Source organism: Sus scrofa, chromosome X, assembly GCF_000003025.6.
Source record: "Sus scrofa isolate TJ Tabasco breed Duroc chromosome X, Sscrofa11.1, whole genome shotgun sequence".
Lineage (NCBI taxonomy): Eukaryota > Metazoa > Chordata > Mammalia > Artiodactyla > Suidae > Sus > Sus scrofa.
In genome coordinates, this window is record NC_010461.5 from 36,454,129 (window position 1) to 36,475,136 (window position 21,008).

Sequence of the window (21,008 nt, forward strand, 5' to 3'; positions counted from 1 at the left end):
TTTTTGCCTTGGGATGAGAACCCTCAGGACCTACTGTCTTAACAGCTTTCACACATGCCACACGGCAGTGCTGAATACTGTCATCGTGCTGAATACTGTCATCGTGCTGACGTGACATCCATAGTACTTGTGCAAACAATTTGGTTTTGGTTTTGGTTTTGGAGGGGGGGTTGTGTGTGTGTGTATACAATGTGTATTGGTTTAATGTACAAATCGTGTGGGTTATTCTAGGTCCTCTGAGAAGGAGGAGCCAGGATGGAAGTGGATATGCAAGCGACTGACTGGGGGGAAATGCGTGTAAAAGCGGAGGGAGCCCCCGACGACGGTAGGAGGAGTCTTCAGACCACAATGTGGGTCTGACCCTTGGCAAAAAGGGAGGGTTGCATGGGCAGATTTTGAGACTGCAGTGCAGTTCTAAGAAAGGTTCAGCCAGGCTGATACAGAGTCATCAATTTCTGTCATTTTTTTTTAATTCCACATATAAATGATATCATGTATTTGTCTTCGTCTGACTTACTTCACTTAGTATGATAATCCCTAACTCCATCCATGTAGCTGCAAATGGCAGGAAAAAAAAATCTGAATAAATGATAAAAAAAGAAAATGATATCTACAAATACATACATACATACATACATAAAAGTGTCATCAAGCCAAAGTAGCCTATCAGACAGTCCTGCTGGAATGGGTCTGCCTTAGTACCCAAGCCCTGCTTAGTCACTGACTGAGAGCAGCCTGTGTGAAGTGTAGCCTCAGTGGCCTCGGTATTGATGCGGTGGCGGATTCAGCGTGCAGCCGCCAAGGCCATCTGTCAATTACACTCCCACCGCAAGAGATCTGAGTGGCATATTTTCAAAGCCGCCACCCCATGTGATTAAATTTTGTATTCAAAGAAGGACAAAATAGAGACATTTTTCAGACAAAGACGGAAGGAGCTTATCGCTCACAGACTGTCACCCTAAGAACCTCTGAAGGATTCACTTTGGAAAGAAATATTTTGAATCCTGAAGGACAGTGATGGGGAACAAATAAATTGTTCAAAATGTGGGAAAGCAATGGGTAAATATGCAGATAAATCTAAATAGGCATTGACTATTTTAAAAAGACGACAATAATGATAGAGTTGGCTGTATCAAAAACAAGATGGGGGAGAATCCCTGGTGGTCTAGTGGTTAGGATTTGGCACTTTCACTGCTGTGGCCTGGGTTCAATCCCTGGTCCGGGAACTGAGATCCCACATCAAGCCACTGCACACCATGGCTAAAAATAAATATATGTATGACTGGGTCACTAAGCTGTACAGCAGAAATTGATGCAACACTGTAAATGAACTATACTCTCATAAAAATAAAGTAAAATTGAAACAAATAAATAAAATAAAAACAAGGTTAAAATAAGATATTTGCAGTGACCTGAAAAAATGGAAGGGGAAATTGGAGGTAGAGTAATTTAAGGTCCACACATCAGTCAGGATGTAATCAAGTTAAGATATGGTCATACTGGGAGTCCCACTGTAGCACAACGGGATCGGCCGGTGTCTCTGCAGCCCCAGGACGCAGGTTCTGTCTAAGGCCCTGCCCAGTGGGTTAAAGGATCTGGCATTGCCACAGCTGTGGTGGAGGTCACAACTGTAGCTTGGATCTGATCCCTGGCTGGGAACCCCATATGCTGTGGAGCGGCCAAAAAAGAAAAAAAGATGAGGTCATATTGGGTTAGCTGGGTCCTAAATCCAATGCTTGGATTTGACCAATAGGAGAAAGGATCAGGAGATTTAGATAGAGAGGTGCACACAGGTGAAGGAGGCTATGTGATGATGGTGGCAGACTAGAGTGATGCAGCGATAAGCCAAGGAACATCAAGAATTGCCCAGGAGACTCCATAAACTAGGAAGAGGAAGAATTCTTCACTACGTTTTTTTTTTTTTTTTGCCATTTATTGGGCCGCTTGTGCGGCATATGGAGGTTCCCAGGCTAGGGGTTAATCGGAGCTGCAGCCGCCAGCCTATGCCACAGCCACAGCCACACGGGATCCGAGCCAAGTCTGCCACCTACACCACAGCTCACGGCAACGCCGGATCGTTAACCCACTGAGCGAGGCCAGGGATCGAACCCGCAATCTCATGGTTCCTAGTCGGATTCGTTAACCACTGAGCCATGACGGGAACTCCCTTCACTACAATCTTCAGAGAGAGCTTGGTCCTACTGACACCTTGATGTTGGAGTTCTAGCCTTCAAAACTGTGAGAGAATAAGGTTCAGTTTAAGCTAACAAGTGTGTGGTAATTACACACTAGGAAACTAATATGCTGCCAAACTCTTCCACAGTGGCCATACCAATTTACATGCCTGCTGCCACTGTATGAGAGATCCAGTTTGTAGTTCCCTTGTGGTACAGCGGGGTTAAGGATTCCCCCATTGTCACTGCAGTGGCTAGGTTGCTGCTATGGTGGGGGTTTGACCCTTGGTGCTGGAACTTCCAACATGCTGCAGGTGTGGCCAAAGAGAGAGAGAGAGAGAATCCAATTTTTCTGTATCTTCACCAGCACTTGGTATCATTGTTACATTTTATTTTAGTTGTTTTAATAATTGTGTACTGATACAATTTATTTATTTATTTATTTATTTTTTTTTTTTTTTTTTTTGTTGCTATTTCTTCGCTCCTGCATATGAGTTCCAGCTAGTCGAATCGGAGCTGTACCACCGCCACCCAGCCACAGCAACTTGGATCCGAGCCCGTCTGCCCTACCCACAGCTCACGCAACTCCGATCGTTAACCCCTGACAGGCAGGACCGAACCCACCTCATGGTCTAGTCGGATTCGTTAACTGCGCACGACGGAATCCATTTAAATTCGTATTTCCCTAATGAGTAATGTATGCGGAACATCTATGTACTTATTTGCCATCCATAGCTCTTCCTTAGCGAAATATCTGTTCATGTCTTTTGCCCATTTTATAATTGAATTTCTTTTCCTCTATCTGGGAATTCTTTTTTTTTTTTTTTTTGCTTTTTTTTAAGGGCCGCACCTGCAGCATATGGAGGTTCCCAAGCTAGGGGTCAAATCAGAGCTACAGCTGCTGGCCTGCGCCCCAGCCCCAGCCACGCCAGATCTGAGCCAAGTCTGCCACCTACACCACAGCTCATGGCAACGCTGGATCCTTAACCCACTGAGTGAGGCCAAGGACTGAATCTGTGTCTTCATGGATACTAGTCAGATTCATTTCCACTGAGCCACGACAGGAACTCTGCTCCAGCACAATTTTTTAAAAAGACTATCTTTCCTTCATTGAACTGCTTTTGCACATTAGTCAAAAATCTATGGCCATTTCAACAAATAATGTGGGGAAAACTGGATATCCACACACAAAAGAATGAATTTGGACTGACTGTTAACACCCTAAACAAAACTTAACGCAAAATTTGTCAAAGACCTAAGTGTATGAGCTCTATGTTGTTCAAATTGCGTAATTTCCAATGATATCTCGAGTCCTCTGATTTCTTTCCTCTCTCCTCTCCAATCTGCTATTGAACATATTCAGTGAGTTATTCTAGTCATTGTACTTTCCAGTAATTTCTTTGTTTCTTTAATATCTTCTATTTCTCTGCCGAAGACTTTTTTTCCATTTAATTCGGGAGAGTGTGTATTGTTCACTGAAGCATTTTTATGATCGATGCTTTAAAATCCTAGTCAGATAATTCCAACACCTGAGTCGTCTCATTGTTGACATCTGTTGCAACTGTCCTGGGTTTTGGTATGAAGAGTCCTCTTGGATTGTATGCTGGGTATTTGGGGTATCATGTTGTGAGACTGTGGAGCCTGCTTAATCACTCTTAGCGGGCAGTCCTATTTAGGTGTAGGACACAAGTCCATCTTTTGTCCATTTACAAAATTGGTTTGTTTCCTTACTAATAAGTTGTAAGAGTACTTTGTATATTCTGGATATACAAATCCTTTATCTGCTTATGTGATTTGCAAATATTATCTCTTAGTCTATGGCTTTTCATCTTTTTGGTGGTGTTTACTGGTGTTTTGAACTGAGAAGTTCAAAGTTTTGAACTTTGATGGGGCTGCATTTATTAATTCATGCTTGTGTGAATCATATTCTTTTGGGGTCATATCTGAGAAATCTTTTCCTAACCAAGGTCCTTAAGATTTTTCCTGTTTTCTTTTTTCTTCTTTTTACAGCTGCACCTGCAGCATATGGAAGGTCCCAGGCTAGGGGTCAAATTGGAGCTGCAGTGGCAACCTATGCCACGGCTTATGGCAATGCTGGATTCTTAACCCACTGAACCAGGCCAGGGATAGAACCTGCATCCTCACAGAGATAATGTTGTGTCCTGAAGCCACAATGGAAACCCCTCTCCTGTTTTCTATTACAGGTTTTATAGTGTTAGCTTTTACATTTAGGTCTCTGATGCATTTTGAATTACTTTTTTAGTATGGCGTGCATGTGGATATCCCATTTTCCCAGCACCATTTGTTGAAATGATTACCCTTTTCCCCTAGCACCTTTGTCAAAAATCAACTGCCCATAGATATAAAAGTTTATTTCTAGATCCTCAATTCTTTCCCACTGATCTCTATGTCTGGCTTTATGCCAACACTATACAATATTAATAATTACAGTTTATAATTAAGTTTTGAAATTGGGAAGTGAAAGTCTTACAACTTTGTTTTTCATTTACAAAGTTGTTTTGGGTATTCTAGGTCCATTCTATTCAATTTTAGGATCAGTATTAAGCCATAAAGTGTGAAGGATCTGAGATTTCACCCTACTTGCAAAGTGAGTTTGTCACAGTTTCACATACATACACTGTCAGAAGACATCAGACCCCTGTGTCAGGGACACAGATGGTTTGTCACTTATAGTCAAAGCAGCATTGTCTTAAATTATTTCCCCATGTGGCAGTTTTCCAGAGGACAACACAAATGAAGGTCAGATGTTTATCTGCACATGCAGTGGATTTCACTACAGGCAGGACTCCCGAACTATGAGGCTCTAAACTTATATATAAGATTTGCTCTGGAGTTCCCACAGTGGCTCAGCAGTTAACAACCCGACTAGTACCCATGAGGATGTGGGGTTTGATCCCTGGCCTTGCTCAGTGGGTTAAGGATCTGGCGTTGCTGTGGCTGTGGCGTAGGCCGGCAACTACAGCTCCAATTATTCAACCCCTAGCCTGGGAACCTCCATAAGCTGCAGGTGTGGCCCTAAAAAGACAAAAAAAAAAAAAAATTGCTGCAACATCTACCCATCCTCCTCTTTAGGGAGGGAGGGAGAGGGAGAGAGAGAGAATGACTCATCTTTAATCAAGATTGTAAACAAATCTTTTTTGGGGACGGGAGAGGTGGAAAGGCCTCTAGATATATCACCTTGAAATGTAAGCAGATGTCCCTTAAGGAGACCTGTCTCTAAATCTCTAGCTTCCAAGGCCTTTGCTGTTCAAATATGTTCTTTGCTCAGAAGGCTTAACTGCGGAACTGTGAAATGTCCCATGGAGAATCGTCTCTCAACAACCAGTTTATCAATTTCTTCAAAAAAAAATCTGCTGGATCTTTGGTAAAGATTGTGTTAATCTATAGATCAGTTTGGGGAGAATTTCCATCTTAACAATACTGGGTCCTCCAATCCAATGGATGTCCCTCCATTTATTTAGATATTCTTTAATTTCCCTAATCAGTGTTGTAAAATTTTCAATGTACTTGTCTTGTACTTATTTTGTTACATTTCTCCCTAGATATTTTTACTTTTAATGCTATTGTGAATGAAATTTTTTCTTTTTCCTGTTTTTTTTTTTTTAATACAGTTGATGTGCAGTATTGTGTTAGTTTTAAGTGAATGGAACTGTTTTCTTAATTTCACTTTGGATTGTTTATTGCTTGTAAATAGTAGTACAATTGCTTTTTGTATACTGATTTTTTTTGGGGGGGTGGGTCTTTTTGCCATTTCTTGGGCCGTTCCCACGGCATATGGCGGTTTCCAGGCTAGGGGTTGAATCAGCCTATGCCACAGCCACAGCAACACAGGATCCGAGCCACGTCTGCAACCCACACCACAGCTCCCGGCAATGCCTGATCCTTAACCCACTGAGCAAGGCCATGGATCGAACCCGCAACCTCATGGTTCCTAGTCGGATTCGTTAACCACTGAGCCACAACAGGAACTCCTGTATACTGATTTTGTAAGCTGTGCTTTTGCTGAACTTATTTATTACTTCTAGTAGTTTTTTGAATGTGAATTCCTTAGGATTTTCTACATATAGGATCATGTTGTCTGCAAAAAAAGACAGTTTTACTTATTTCTTTACAATCCGGATGCCTTTTATTTTTCTTGCCTGATCCCACTGGCCAGAAAACTCCAGGACAATGTTGAGGTGGCAACAGTAAAGTGGCAAGAGTAGGCATCCTTGCTGTATTCCAAATATTTTTTTTTTTTTTTTTTTGCTTTTTTAGGGCTGCACCCATGGCATACGGAGGTTCTGGCCTACACCACAACCACAGCAACACCAGATCTGAGCCCCGTCTGTGACCTACACCACAGCTCATGGCAATGCTGGATCCTTAACCCACTGAGTGAGGCCAGGGATTGAACCCACGACCCATGGTTACTAGTCGGATTCATTTCCACTGCACCACAACAGGAACTCCTGTATTTCAAATCTTAAGAGGAAATATCCAGTCTTTTATCATTATATAGGATAGTAACTGCAGCGTTTTTTATGTATATCTTTATCAGGTTGAGAATTTCCTTTCTATTCTAAGTTTGTTGAGAGTTTGTATTTTGAATGTCAAATGCTTTTTTTTGTTTTTTGTTTTCCTGAATCTATCAAGATGATCAGGTGGTTTCTGTCTTTTATTTCATTATGTTGTACATTTTCAAGTAAATTTAATTTTCCTGAACTTTTAAGAAAGGAGATATGGATTTACAGCTTTATGGCTAGAGCGCTCTCCTGATGTTTTTGTAAAGTGTCCAAAACTATGGTGGCTGAAGTTCTGAGATCTCCAGCCTCCATTGCCTCCTCTACTTTTTCTGGACTGGTTCTTTCCTTTGTCTCTCTTGTCAGCATCCTATTCAATTGAGATTCAGCAGCAGATTTCTTCAGTGCGGATCTTTATCCTCAAAGGATGCTTTTGCTGGTTAGTCCCAAGAGCTCATGTGTTTCAGTCAGGCTATCTCAGTCCTCTTAGACCTCACTGTAGACCCATGGTACTCACTTGCCATTGGAATGCTATAACCTACACGGTTTATTTAGCTCCTGTCCCTTTGTTGGCCCTATGAGTTTTCAGTGAGTACCTGTTGGTTGTATTGCTGTTCTCAGATAGTGAGAGGCCCTGTTGCTTCCTTCTGCACATAAGCTGATACTGCAAATATTGTAGATGTCACTAGCGTGTCCCTACTTGCTCATATTTTGGGGTTTTTTTTGAGGGGGGTATTTAGCACCTCATTTTGTTGCACAAATAACTCCTATGTAAAAAGAAAGCTGGTCATGGATGCGACTCAGATCCAGCATTGCTGTAGCTATGGCATAGGTCTCAGCTCCACTCCGATTCGACCTCTAGCCCGTGGACTTTCATATGCCACAGGTGCGGCTGAAATAAATACATAGATATAAAAAGAAAGCTAACAGCTATATAACTCGAACATAAGAATGGGAAACCAAAGAATAAAAGCGAAATAAGCTAACTCCTAGGACTAGGACTGTGACAGATGTGTGTGAGTGTGTGTGTGCACACGTGCGCGCGTGCATGTTATATAATCCCTTTTGTTGGACTACATCTTCTGTGCACCAGATGGCAGAAATAATTGGGAATGGACAGGGAATAAACAAAAAAAGTGACACTCTTCCCCTCTACTACCTCAAGTTGCTAATTTCTTTTAAAAATAATTTAATGAAAAGCAAGTGGCATGAGGGGGTTTGGAATTATATTTTACACTGGTAGTTCTGAGTGGAGAAGGGAGGCAATTATTGAGCGGGTGCTCGCGTGTTGCCGCAGATGTAATTGGAATCCTTGAAATAAAGATGTTTGAGGTTTTTATCATGGTGGGATAATGAGACCCACCATGTTATAGTAGATTCTCTGTTGGTGGCAGGAGATCTTGTGGTTGAATTTTACTCCCAACTGCCGTCGGAAGACCAGTAAGATAAGCAAATATTCATGACCTACATACAAGTGATTACTCAATAAAGTTAAAGTCCAACAAATTTGAAACCAGTGAACATAATCTAGAGGCCCTAGGTAGATACCCTTTAACCAGATAACAAATAACTGCGCCTTTGATTATTTCATAAGATGATTTATGCACGTATAGATATAAATATCCAGATTCAAATTTAAAAATAAATATTTTAAAATCTGGCATGCTGTGTGATTAGAATTCTCAGTGACTAAAACAGGGAATTTCCATTTTTAAAAAGGAAAATGTTTCAATGGGATATTTCAAACCCACCTCCACACACACTATTCTTATCCCAAGAATTTTATTTCAGTCATTGTGCAACATTTTGAATTTCTCCACAAATAACTTTATACTTTTGCCTTAAATTCCCCAAATGTTTAAAATCATGCATTTTAAACCTTAAAAAAGCCCCTAGTTCACTTAGTAATTTATGATTCCCAAGTTTGGAAATGTAACTCCAATTCCCTAGCCAAGAATAAACTTTTAAAAACTATTGTTAAGAATTTTTAAAAAATCAAAAAAGTAAAGATGAAAAAGAAGCATTTATCTTAAATATTGAGACTACGTAGTAAAAAGTAGGGGATAAACTTCTCTAGTGACTATATTTTATTGAGGTGCCATGGAAGGAAACACACAGAGTTGCAAAATATTTTAAGGTACACACATTTGAAAGCAAACCTTACTTTTAAAATCAATCTAATTTCGAATATTTTTCCAACTGCCTAGTGTGCTCCAATCAGATGCCACAATTACTGGTTATGCTTTAAAATTACAGGAAGAATAATTAAAGGTTTTACACAGGAAAATTAAAAATACATTGCAGAGTGATGATGTCGAAATAATTTGAAAATCCAACTTACAATGAATGGACAAGTGCCTCATTAAACACCACCAAGCAATTCTGATATTTGAGGAACACAGATGCTGGTTCTAGAAGCCTCCCCACTTCCTCCTTCATCCTACCAACATAATTTATACGTGTTATTGTCAATGGAGAGAGATTGAAAGTAAGCAGAGCATGATGAACAAAACTGTATGTCTCATAACATCTCTAGCTAAGAAACAATTTATTTCACTTAAACCTGTTCAAAGCTGAGCTAACTCTGAAGAAGAGATTAGGGTAAGAGATGAAAGGTTTTCCTGGATAAGAACCAGTCGCCCTGGTTTTTTAGGGCATGAGGGAGGGAAGAAGATGAATGACGTAAGAAAGGAAAGAGATCATGAAGGAATGGTTGAGAGAAGGAAAAACACATACCCAAGAGGAAAACAAAACCCTGGCTCTCTAAGATCTACAGTCTGAAAAAGAAGGAGGAGCCCATGGTCACAACTCCTATAAATACGGACAACATCATCTTTCATTATCGAGAGTTATTACTATTGATAGAGTCAGAATATTGCGATGGAAGGATGTGGAAGGAATAGCTTGTAGAAGATAGTTGTCCTGTGACCAGCATTAGAGTACATTAATAGGCAGCCAATAGTTCCCTGTTGAAGCACATTTAAGTAGGGTAGGCCACATGACTCATTTAAAATACTTATCGAGCGGGAGTTCCCTTTGTGGCTCAGCAGTTAACGAACCCGACTAGGATCCATGAGGATGTGGGTTTGATCCCTGGTCTCGCTCAGTGGGTTAGGGATCCGGCATTGCCGTGAGCTGTGGTGTAGGTTGCAGACGTGGCTTGGGTCCGGCGTTGCTGTGGCTCTGGCGTAGGCCAGCAGCTGTAGCTCCGATTAGACCCCTAGCCTGGGAACTTCCATATGCTGTACCTGGGGTCCTGAAAAAGCAAAATAATAATAATAATAATAACAATAAAATGTATTGAGCCCCTAGAATATACCAGGGATGGTTCTAAACACTGAGACTAAATAGAGAAAAAAGAGATAAAAATGCATACCGTCAGAAGATTATATTCTGGTGAGAAAAAGCAGATAAAAACAGGATAAACAAGTAAAGTTATAGGTATAAAATAGAGATATAGATACAGATTTTTAAAAGGCTACATCAATATAGCTAAGTGTTAAAGAAAATGAAGCCAGGAAGGGGCAGAAGATGTCTTGGGCAGAGATGATGGTGGTGGTGTGGAGATAAATAAGAAGGGGAAATTAAATGATATCTGGGGAAGTTCCCATCTTGGTGCAGTGGAAACGAATCCGACTAAGAACCATGAGGTTGCAGGTTCAATCCCTGGCCTTGCTCAGTGGGTTAAGGATCCGGTGTTGCCGTGAGCAACATGGCTTGGATCCTGCGTTGCTGTGGCTCTGGCGTAGGCCGGCAGCTACAGCTCCTCGGATTAGACCCCTAGCCTGGGAACCTCCATGTGCCACAGGTGCAGCCCTAAAAAGACAAAAGGCACAAAATAAATAAATAAATAAATAATATCTGGGAGTTCCCTTGTGCTGCAGCAGGTTAAGGATCCAGTGTTGTCACTGCAGTGTCTGGAGTCGCTGCTGTGGTGTAGGTTTGATCCCTGGCCCATGAACTTCTGCATGCCATGGGTGCAGCCAAAAAAGAAAAAAAAAAAAAAAAAAAAACCAATTTCTGAAGGAATAGAGGGTATCTGGGGAAAGATCATTCCAGGCAGAGAGAAGAATAAATGCCAAGACGTTGAGACAGGAGCTTGTCCGATGTGTTGGATGAGTTATAAGAAGGCCAGTGTGGCTGGAACGGAGTAAAGAAAGGGAAGAGAAATTAGAGATGGGGTGACCTCTCTTGTGATGAGAACTTTTAAGATCTACTCTCTTGGGGAGTTCCTGTCGTGGCTCAGTGGTTAACGAATCCAACTAGAAACCATGACGTTGTAGGTTCGACTCCTGGCCTCGCTCTGTGGGTTAAGGATCCGGCGTTGCCGTGAGCTGTGGTGTAGGTCGCAGACGCGGCTCGGATCCCACATGGCTGTGGCTGTAGCTCCGATTCTACCCCTAGCCTGGGAACCTCCATATGCCATGGGTGTGGCCCTAGAAAAGGCACAAAGACAAAAAACAACAACAACAAAAAAAAAAACCTCTCTTGGCAACTTTCAAATATCCACCACAGTCCTGGAGGCCAGCAGGTTGTACCTTACACCCCCAGAGCTTATTTCTCTTATCACTGGAAGTCAGCACCTTTTTACCATCTTCACCCAGTTCTTCCACCTCTACTCCCTGCCTCTAACATGTGCATATCTGATCTCTTTATGAGTTTGGGTTTTTATTTATTTATTTACTTATTTATTTGTTTGTTTGTTTAGGGCCGCACCTGCAGCATATGGAGCTTCCCAGGCTAGGGGTCGAATCGGAGCTGTAGCCGCCGGCCTACACCACAGCCCCAGCAACGCCGGATCTGAGCCATGTCTGTGACCTACACCACAGCTCGCAGCAACGTCGGATCCTTATCCCATTGAGCGAGGCCAGGGATCAAACCCACAACCTCATGGTTCCTAGTCGAATTGGCTTCCACCGTGCCACAACAGGAACTCCGAGTTTGGTTTTTCAGATTCCACAAAAAGAGAGATCATGTAGTATATGGTATAGAGTATATACAGAACTGACTTCTGTGGCCTGAACAAATGAATACCTGATGGATATTAGCTAAATTCGTCATGGTGATCACTTTGTGGTATACACCTTAAATGTATACAATGTTTTATAGGTCAATTATATCTCAATAAAACTAGAAAAAATAATGGCAACACCCCGAGTAGGCAAGGATATGGGGAAACTGGATCTCATACGTTGCTGGTGCCGTGTAAAATGGTACAGCTACATGGAAAACAGTTTCGCGGTTCCTTTAAAGACTAAACATACACTTCCAGTATGGCCCAGCAAACACGCTTCTAGTTATTTATCCCAGAGAAACAAAAACTTATGTTCACACCAAAACCTCTACATGATTGTTCATAGCAGTTTTACTTGTCCTAGCCTAAAATTGCAAAGAGCCCAGAGGTCTTTCGCAGGTGAAATGAAGCAACTTTGGTACATCCGTGCCGTGGAGTACTACTCAGCAATGAAAAGAAGTGACTGTTGATACATGGAAGGCCTTGGATGAAACCCAGGCCATTCTCAAAAGCTCACACACTTCATGACTCTATTCATATAACATTCTCTTGTGACAAAATTACAGAGATGGAGAACAAGTTAGTGGTTTTCAAAGTTGGAGTTGGTGGGGGTGAGGGGAGGAGGTGGGTGTGACTATAAAGGGAGTTCTTTCCACTGATGGAAATGTCCTATATCTTTTTTTTTTTTTTTAATAGGGTCGCACTTGAGGCAAATGGAGGTTCCCAGGCTAGGGGTCGAATCAGAGCTGCAGCTGCCGGCCTCCGCCACAGCCACAGCGATGCCAGATCCGAGCCGTGTTTTCAACCTACACCACAGCTCTTGGCAACACCAGATCCTTAATCCACTGAGCGAGGCCGGGGAGTGAACCTGCGTCCTCATGGATACTAGTCAGATTCGTTTCCACTGCGCCACAGCCGGAACTCTGGAAATGCCCTGTATCCTGATTGCAATGGTGGTTATACAAATCTCCATGTGTGAGAAAGTGACATAGAACTACACACACACATTGTACCAATGCCACTTCACTGTTTATATATATATACATATATATATATATATATATAAAATGATTTTTATTTTTTTTCATTATAGCTGGTTTACAGTGTTCTGTCAATTTTCCACTGTACAGCATGGTGGCCCAGTTACACATACATGTATACAGTCTTTTTTCTCCCATTATCATGCTCCATCATAAGTGACTAGACGTAGTTCCCAGTGCCACACAGCAGGATCGCATTGCTAGTCCATTCCAAAGGCAACAGTTTGCATCTATTAACCCCAAGCTCCCCCTCCACCCCCTCCCTCCCCCTCCCTCTTGGCAACCACAAGTGTGTTCTCCAAGTCCATGAGTTTCTTTTCTGTGGAAAGGTTCATTTGTGCCGTATATTCGATTCCAGATATAAGTGCTATCTATATGCTATTTGTCTTTCTCTTTCTGACTTTACTCACTTGACTGGTTTGGATATGGTTCCACAGTTAGGGAAAATGTAACTATTGGGGGAAAATGAGTAAAAAGTATCTGGGAATCGCTTCACTGCAACTTCCTGTGAATCTATAATTATTTCAAAATAAAAAGTTGGAAATCTAATTACAAAACCAATAAATACAAACCTTGATTGAAAGACACTGCGAGAAAGAGAGAGAGAGGTCAGTCAGAGAGGTAACTGAGGGCAGCGCATGCCCCGCCCATTGTGAGGTCTTAGAAGGTGACTCTGAGTGAGCTGAAAAGGTACTGGAAATTTCAGAGGCGGGTATCAGCAGACTTACGCTTTGCCAGGACCACTCTGACTGCTACGATGAGAACACAATGAATCAAGAGAAGGCTTCCTTTTAAGATGAGACAAATAATAGCTTCTTTGCAGGCACGCTGTTGGAACAGTCCAGGAGAGGGGCGGGGCGGGGCGGGGCGGGGCGATTGATGATGCAAAAAAGAGAGGGGAGAATTATAACTTACCAGCAACTTAGCTAAGATAGCTAACCCATCACCTTAAGCAAGCCAAACGTATCTAACATACTATATCATTTATTTATGCATTATACTTATTGCTTGGGGTCTATCTCACCCCATTAGAATGTAAGTTATACCGGGGCAGGGACTTCTGTTTGCTTGTGTGTGCCTAGCACATAATAGGTGCCCAAGAAATCTTTGCTGCATGAACGTATTCTTACAGCATTAAGAGGAAAAAGTTGTGTCACAGAAGCACAAGAACGTGGTGTGGAGAGTGCGGGCAGCCCTTGGGGATGATGGGAAGAAACGGTGCCTGAAGAAACACAGAGAGACACCAAGCCAGCCATTGGTATGACGCCATCCTGTAGGGACACAGAAATACATTGTTCTTTTATGCTTTGTGTTTTATGCTTAGTTTTAACATCCTTTTGAAAAAAATAAAATAAAATCCTTTTATATCCAGAGTGAAATGTAGGGAGAGATTTTCATTCTCTGGCACATGATTGCCAGAAGTACATATTTGGTAAATATAGTTTGAAGGACTACGCTTTGTTTTGTTTTCAAAGGGCTCATCAGACCAGTGATCCTGGTATTGGGCCATATTATTTCCTGAAGCATCCACAACTCTGAGGTAGATACACCGGCTCCTGTGAGAATCACTACTAAAGATTAAATATTTTTATTTTCTGAAAGACTTTTTTAAGGGAAGCATTAAAAATTGATTTATCTGGCCAGACCACAGAAGTCAGGTCTCCCGATTTTTTTTTTCTTTTTTACACAATATACTGAGTATTCTCTCTGACAGTAACCAAGGCCTGTGGAAAAAGGGCTTCTGCTGTGGTACAGTGACCCTCTTGTCCAGAGTATTCCAGTAAATGTCAGATTCTCTTCTCTAGTTTGGAAAAGTTAAGAAAGGGCATATTCTCTAGAGCACAAGTTATAATTTCTGACACTTACAAGGGCACCTTATTCGAAAACAATTCAGCTTGAATTGCTCTGTAAAGGCTGAAACTCACATACTGCTTTGAGCTTAAGTGTTCATGGCTTCACGAATAAACTGGACATTGTTGTAAGTTGATAAATCAATTTCTCTCTCTGTAACAGAGAATAATCAACACGTGCCTTTCCTGTCCTCAAAGAAACAGTTGTCATCCTCAGAACCTACTAAGTGTCCACTGAATTCATTATCTCGTTCACACAAGGGTGCCATTTTAATTAGAGGGAATTACTACAGTAAATAATTTTATAAGAAGGATAGGGGTCATATCTTTTAAAAGATTTCTTGATCTTTATAGAGAAAGGGCAATCTTTGATCTCTTGTGACAGATGAACTGAACCGATCTCTAGGTTGCTTCATTAACATACAATATTACTGACATTTTTGCATGCATACACTTTTAGGAATTCTAACACATCTGTAGATCTGCGTAACTACCACCAGCAGTTAGGATACAAAACAATTACCTCACACACCCCACCCTGGACTCCCTCCTGCTATCTTGTTGTGCCAGGGGCTGGTAAATGACATCTGAGTCAAATCTGGCCTCTGGCCTGTTTCTTCGGGCCAGAAGCTAAGAACGTTTTTTTGTTTTGTTCTGTTTTGTTTTGAATGTTTTTAAGGCATTGAAAAATGAACAAAAGTAACAAACAAAAATAAAGAATAGGCAACAGAGGCCATATGTGGCTCACAAAGCAGAAAATACTTACTCTCTGTTCCTCTGCAGAAAACACTTTACATTCATGCCCTGGCCCTGCCCCGAGCCCTTAGGAACCACTGATCTGTTTTTTGTCACTGCCGTTTTTGTCTTTGAAAAATATCATACAAATGGAATCATACAGTACGTAACCTTTGGAGGCTTTAGAGCCCAAGACCTTTGAGACTCGTTCATTTGGTTGCATTTGTCAATAGTTCTTTCCTTCTTATTGCTGAGTAGCATTCTACTGTGCGGCAATACCACCGTGTGTTTGTTCACTCACCTGCTGAGGGACATTTGGGTTTTTTCCAGTTTGGGGCATTTATGAATAGATCTGTTATGAACATTCATGTATAGGTTTTGGGGCGACTCTAAGTTTTCATTTCTCTAGAGAGATGCCTAGGAGTGGGACTGCTGGGTCCTATGGTAAGCATATGTTTACCTTTATAAACTGCCACTTTTCACAGTGGCTGTACCAGTTTGCATTCCAGTGAGCAAAGTATGAGAGTTCTAGTTGCTGGGCATCCTTGCTAGCACTTGGCATTGTTGGTATTTTTGACTGTAGCCATTCTAAGAGGTATACAGTAGTATTCTCTTGTGGTTTTCATTGGCATTTTCCTAATGGCTAGTGATGTTAATTTTTTTTTTTTTTTTTTTTGGTCTTTTGTCTTTTGAGGGCTGCATCTGCAGCATATGGAGGTTCCCAGGCTAGGAGTTGAATCAGAGCTATAGCTGCCGGCCTACACCACAGCCACAGCAACTCGGGATCCAAGCCACATCTGCAACCTACACCACAGCTCACGGCAACGCTGGATCCTCAACCCACTGAGCAAGGCCAGGGATTGAACCCGCATCCTCATGGATGCTAGTCGGATTCGTTTCCACTGCGCCACAATGGGAACTCCTTAAATATCTTTTTAAGTCATTGGCCATCCATATATCCTCTTTGGTGAAGTGTTTGTTCAAGTATTTTGCCTTTAAAAAACATTTTTATTATGAAATAACTACATTCATAGGGTATTGCAAAGATAGTATGGAGAGTCTCATGTACCCTTCACCCAGTTTCTCCCAATGGTTACATCTCATGTAACTATAGCGTCATCTCAAACCCAGGAATTGACATGGGTATGATGTGTGTCCATAGTTCTATGCTCTATTGTCATTTGTTAGAGATACTCTGATGAAGATCTCCCTCGTGCTACCCTTTTAGAGTCAGCCATGCACCTCCCTTCAACCATCCATAACCCCTGGCAGCCAGTAACTTGTTTTCCATCTCTCTACATTTGTCACGTTGAGAGTGCCATATAAATGGAATCATACAGTATGTGATACTTTGAGATTGCCTTTTTTCACTCAGCATAATACTTTCAAGATCCAGTCAAATCGTTGCCTGTATCAAGAATTCATGGAGTTCCCATTGTGGCTCAGCAGGTTACGAACCTGACTAGTATCTGTGAGGATGCAGATTCCATCCCTGGCCTCGCTCAGTGGGTTAAGGATCTGGTGTTGCCTTGAGCTGTGGTGTAGGTCAGATGTGGCTTGAATCTGGCATGGCTGTGGCTGTGGTGTAGGCCGGCAGTTACAGCTCTGATTGGACCCCTAGCCTGGGAACTTCCATATGCCACACCTGGGGCCCTGAAAAAGCAAAAAAAGCAAAAAAAAGCAAAAAAAAAAAAAATGGGCTGTTTTCTTAACGTGTAATTTTGAGAGTTCTTTATACACACTGTATACAAGTCCTTTTTTAAAAAATGGATCATAGTTTTGCTACGTCTAAGGAATGTTTGTCTAACCATTGACAATGCCAATTTTCTCCTACTTTTCATTCTAAAAAGTTTACCATTTTATGTTTTACATTTAGACATGGAATCCATTTTGAATTAATTTTGGGATAAGATGTTAGATCCAGGTTCACTTTTCTTGCATGCAGATGTTCAGTTGTTTTAATACCTTTTTTTAAGTAGTCTATCCTTTGTTGAGTTGCCAAATGTGATATATCACACAATGCAATGTTATCTGGCAGTTTAAAAAGCAGTGAAGTACTGATACACGCTATGATATGAATGAACCATGAGAATATTAAACTAAGTGAAATAAGCCAGTCACGGGAGACCACATGCCGTACTCAATCCATTTATAGGAAATGTCCAGAATAGGCAAACCCATAGAGACAGAAAGGAAATTAGTGGCTCCCCAGGTCTGGTGGGTTTGGAAGGAAACGAGGAGAGACTGTTAATAAGTACAGGGTTTCTTTTTGACGGGATAAAGTGCCCAAAGTGATTGTGATGATAGTTGCAGAACTTAGTTAATATGACTGAAAATATTGAACTGTATTCTTTTTTTTTTTTTTTTTGTCTTTTCTAGGGCCGCTCCCATGACATATGGAGGTTCCCAGGCTAGGGGTCTAATTGGAGCTGTAGCCGCCAGCCTACACCACAGCCACAGCAATGCAGGATCCGTGAACTGTATTCTTTAAATGAACTGTAAGGTATGTGAATACCATGTCAATAAAGCTTTTATAAGATGTTTTTTTTTTTGAAGAATTAAGGATGTTTGTGAAATCCAGCAATGACAGAGCATAGCAACAAGCAAAAATTGAGGATAATTGAGCAAAAAGTAAGTCGTTTCAGACAATTTTAGAGCAGGGCAATAGTAAGGGTTGCTCAGAAAGCTATTTTGAATTTATGAAGTGTTCTAGGAGTTTGAACATAAATTTCTTTAAAATGCCCCAAGCCTATCATTCACGGAGGACTAGTAAGAGTGTAACTTGACATAAACTTATGGAAAGCAGTTTGTCAATGTTTGTCAGTGCATATTGAGAGTGTTTTTTTTTAACCCTAGGATTTTTTTTTTTTTTTTTTTAGGGCTGTCCTGCGGCATATGGAGGTTCCCAGGCCAGGGGTCCAACAGAGCTACAGCTGCCAGCCTACACCACAGCCACAGCAACACAGGATCCGAGCCACGCGTGCGACCTACACCACAGCTCACGGCAACACCGGATCTTAACCCACTGAGCGAGGCCAGGGATTGAACCAGCATCCTCATGGACACTAGTTGGGTTCGTTACCACTGAGCCACAACAGGAAGTCCTAACCCTATGGATCTTTTACTCAGTATTTCAACTTTGAGGAATTTATCTTAAGAAAATAACTTAAAAATACATCCAAAGATTTATGAACAGAGATAATACTAAAAGTTTCTCAGTAATCCAAGAGAACATGGCTAAGTACAACCATGCAATGAATATTGAGCAGTCATTGAAAAATCCTTTTTCTAACACCTTTATCGAGACATAATTGATATTCGAGAAACTGCATATATTTAAAGTATACAATTTGGTAACTTTTGAGATATACATTCATTAAAATAGCACCATAATAGGATAATGAATATGTCCACCATCCCATAAAGTTTCTTCATCCTCCCCCGGCCACTCGCTCTTCACAAGTCACCACCAACCAACAGGCAACCACTGATCTGTTTTCTGACACTATAGATTAGTTTACATTTTCTAGAATTATATATAAGTGAAATTATACTACTACGTACTTTTTTGGTCTGGGTTATTTCTCTTAGAATAATTATTTTCACGATTCATCTATGCGGTTGTGTGTATCAATAGTTTATTCCTTTTTAATGGTGAGTAGTAATCTATTGTATGGATATACCATTCATTCATTCACCTGTTGATGGATATTTGAGTGGTCGTTTCACTTCTTGGCTATGAAATAAAGCTGCTGTGCAAATTCATGCACAAGTCCTTGCATCCACATATGCTTTCATTTCTCCTAGGTAACTACCTAGAAGATAAATACCTAGAGGATAAATAGCTGGATCGTGTGGTTGGTGTATTACAACCTCTTGAGCAACTTCCAATAGGGGTTGTACATTTTATGTTCCAATCAGCTGGGCATACAAACTACAATTCTTTCACATTCATATCAACTTTTGGCACAGTCAGTCTTAACTTTAGCCATTTTTAAAGGCATGAGATAGTATTTCATTGTGGTTTTAATTTCCATCTCCCAAATAGCTAGTGATTTTGAACATTTTTTTCATGTGCTTATTTGCTATCCATGTATCTTATTTGATGATGTATCTGCATAAATATTTTGCTCATTTTTATTTATTGGGTTGTTTGTTTCCTTATTTTTGAGTTTTGAGAGTTCTTTATATATTCTCAATACAAGCCCTTCATTGCACATATGATTTACAAATATCTTCCCCCAATATGTTGCTTATCTTGTCATTCTCTTAACAGTATCTTTTGAAGATGAAAAGTTTTACATTTTAATGAAATCCAATTTATCATTTTTTTGTGGGTCAAACTTTTGGTGCTGTTTCAAGGAAATTTTTGTGTAACTCAAGACCACAGCTGTCCTTTTTTTTTTTTTTTCTTTTTTCTTTCTTTTTAGGGCCGTACCCACGGCATATGGAAGTTCCCAGGCTAGGGGTTGAATCAGAGCTGTAGCTACCGGCCTGCACCACAGCCACAGCAACACTGGATCTGAGCCGCATCTGCGACCTGCACCACAGCTCATGGCAACTCAGGATCCTTAACTACTGAATGAGGCCAGGGATCAAACCCACAGCCTCATGGTTCCTAGTTGGATTGGTTTCTACTGTGCCATGACAGGAACCCATCTTATGCTCTCTTCTAGAAGTTATATACTTTTTACATTTAGGTCATCGATCTTTTGCATCTGTTTTTGTTGTGAGATATGGATTCAAAAATACATTTTTATTTTGTATAGGGAAAGCCAGTTGTTTCAGTGCAATTTGTTGAAAAGACTATCCTTTCTCCACTGTATTTTAAGTGAATGATGACTGTTTTAGATAATTGAGTGATGAAAAGGAACCAGCAAGGTTAACTTAAAATGTAGTAGGACAGACAGAAACAGGCTCACAGACATGGAGAACAGACTTGTAGTTGCCAAGGGGGAAGGGGAGGGAGTGGGATGGACGGGGAGTTTGGGGTTAGTAGATGCAAACTATTACATTTAGAATGGATAAGCAAAGAGGTCCTGTTGTACAGCACAGGGAACTATAGCCAATCACTTGTCATAGAACATGATGGAAGATAATATGAGAAGAAGAATATATATATATATATATATGAATGACTGGGTCACTTTGCTGTACAGCAGAAATTGACAAAACACTGTAAATCAACTATACTTTAATAAAAAAGAATTAAAAAATTTTAAGTAGTAGGGCCCAACTGAAAAGACAAGCCCACAGTAAGTACCTGGGCTTGTACTTTTAAATGAGTAAGTACTCAGAGAACTCTGATTTTTTTTTTTTTTTCTTGCTTTAGATCTTCCCTTACAGCCATGGGTGGCAAGTGACTAAGTTCTGGCTAATAAGATGGAAGCAGAAATTTCATGTGGGGATTCTGGAAAAGCTTTTTAGAGAGGGACTTGATTCACCTGGAAAGTGCTCTTCTGCCCCTTTTCTCTTCTCTTTTCCTCTTTCCTCCAGCCTGGAATGCAGACACAATGGCTGGAGTGGCAGTGGTCCTCTTGCAACCATGAGGCACAATTTAAGGTGGAAGCTGCATGCTGAGAAGGGCCAAGCAGCAAGATAGGAGAAACCTGGGACTTGGATGACCTCATGGGCTTATCAGCTCACACCAAATTGCCTACCTCTGCCTGCGA

At 41.0% G+C, this 21,008-nt stretch overlaps 1 pseudogene; it reads left to right on the forward strand.

Annotated features, from left to right (window-relative positions):
* Positions 256 to 21,008, forward strand: part of LOC110257672 — a 40,475-nt pseudogene continuing 19,722 nt past the window's right edge.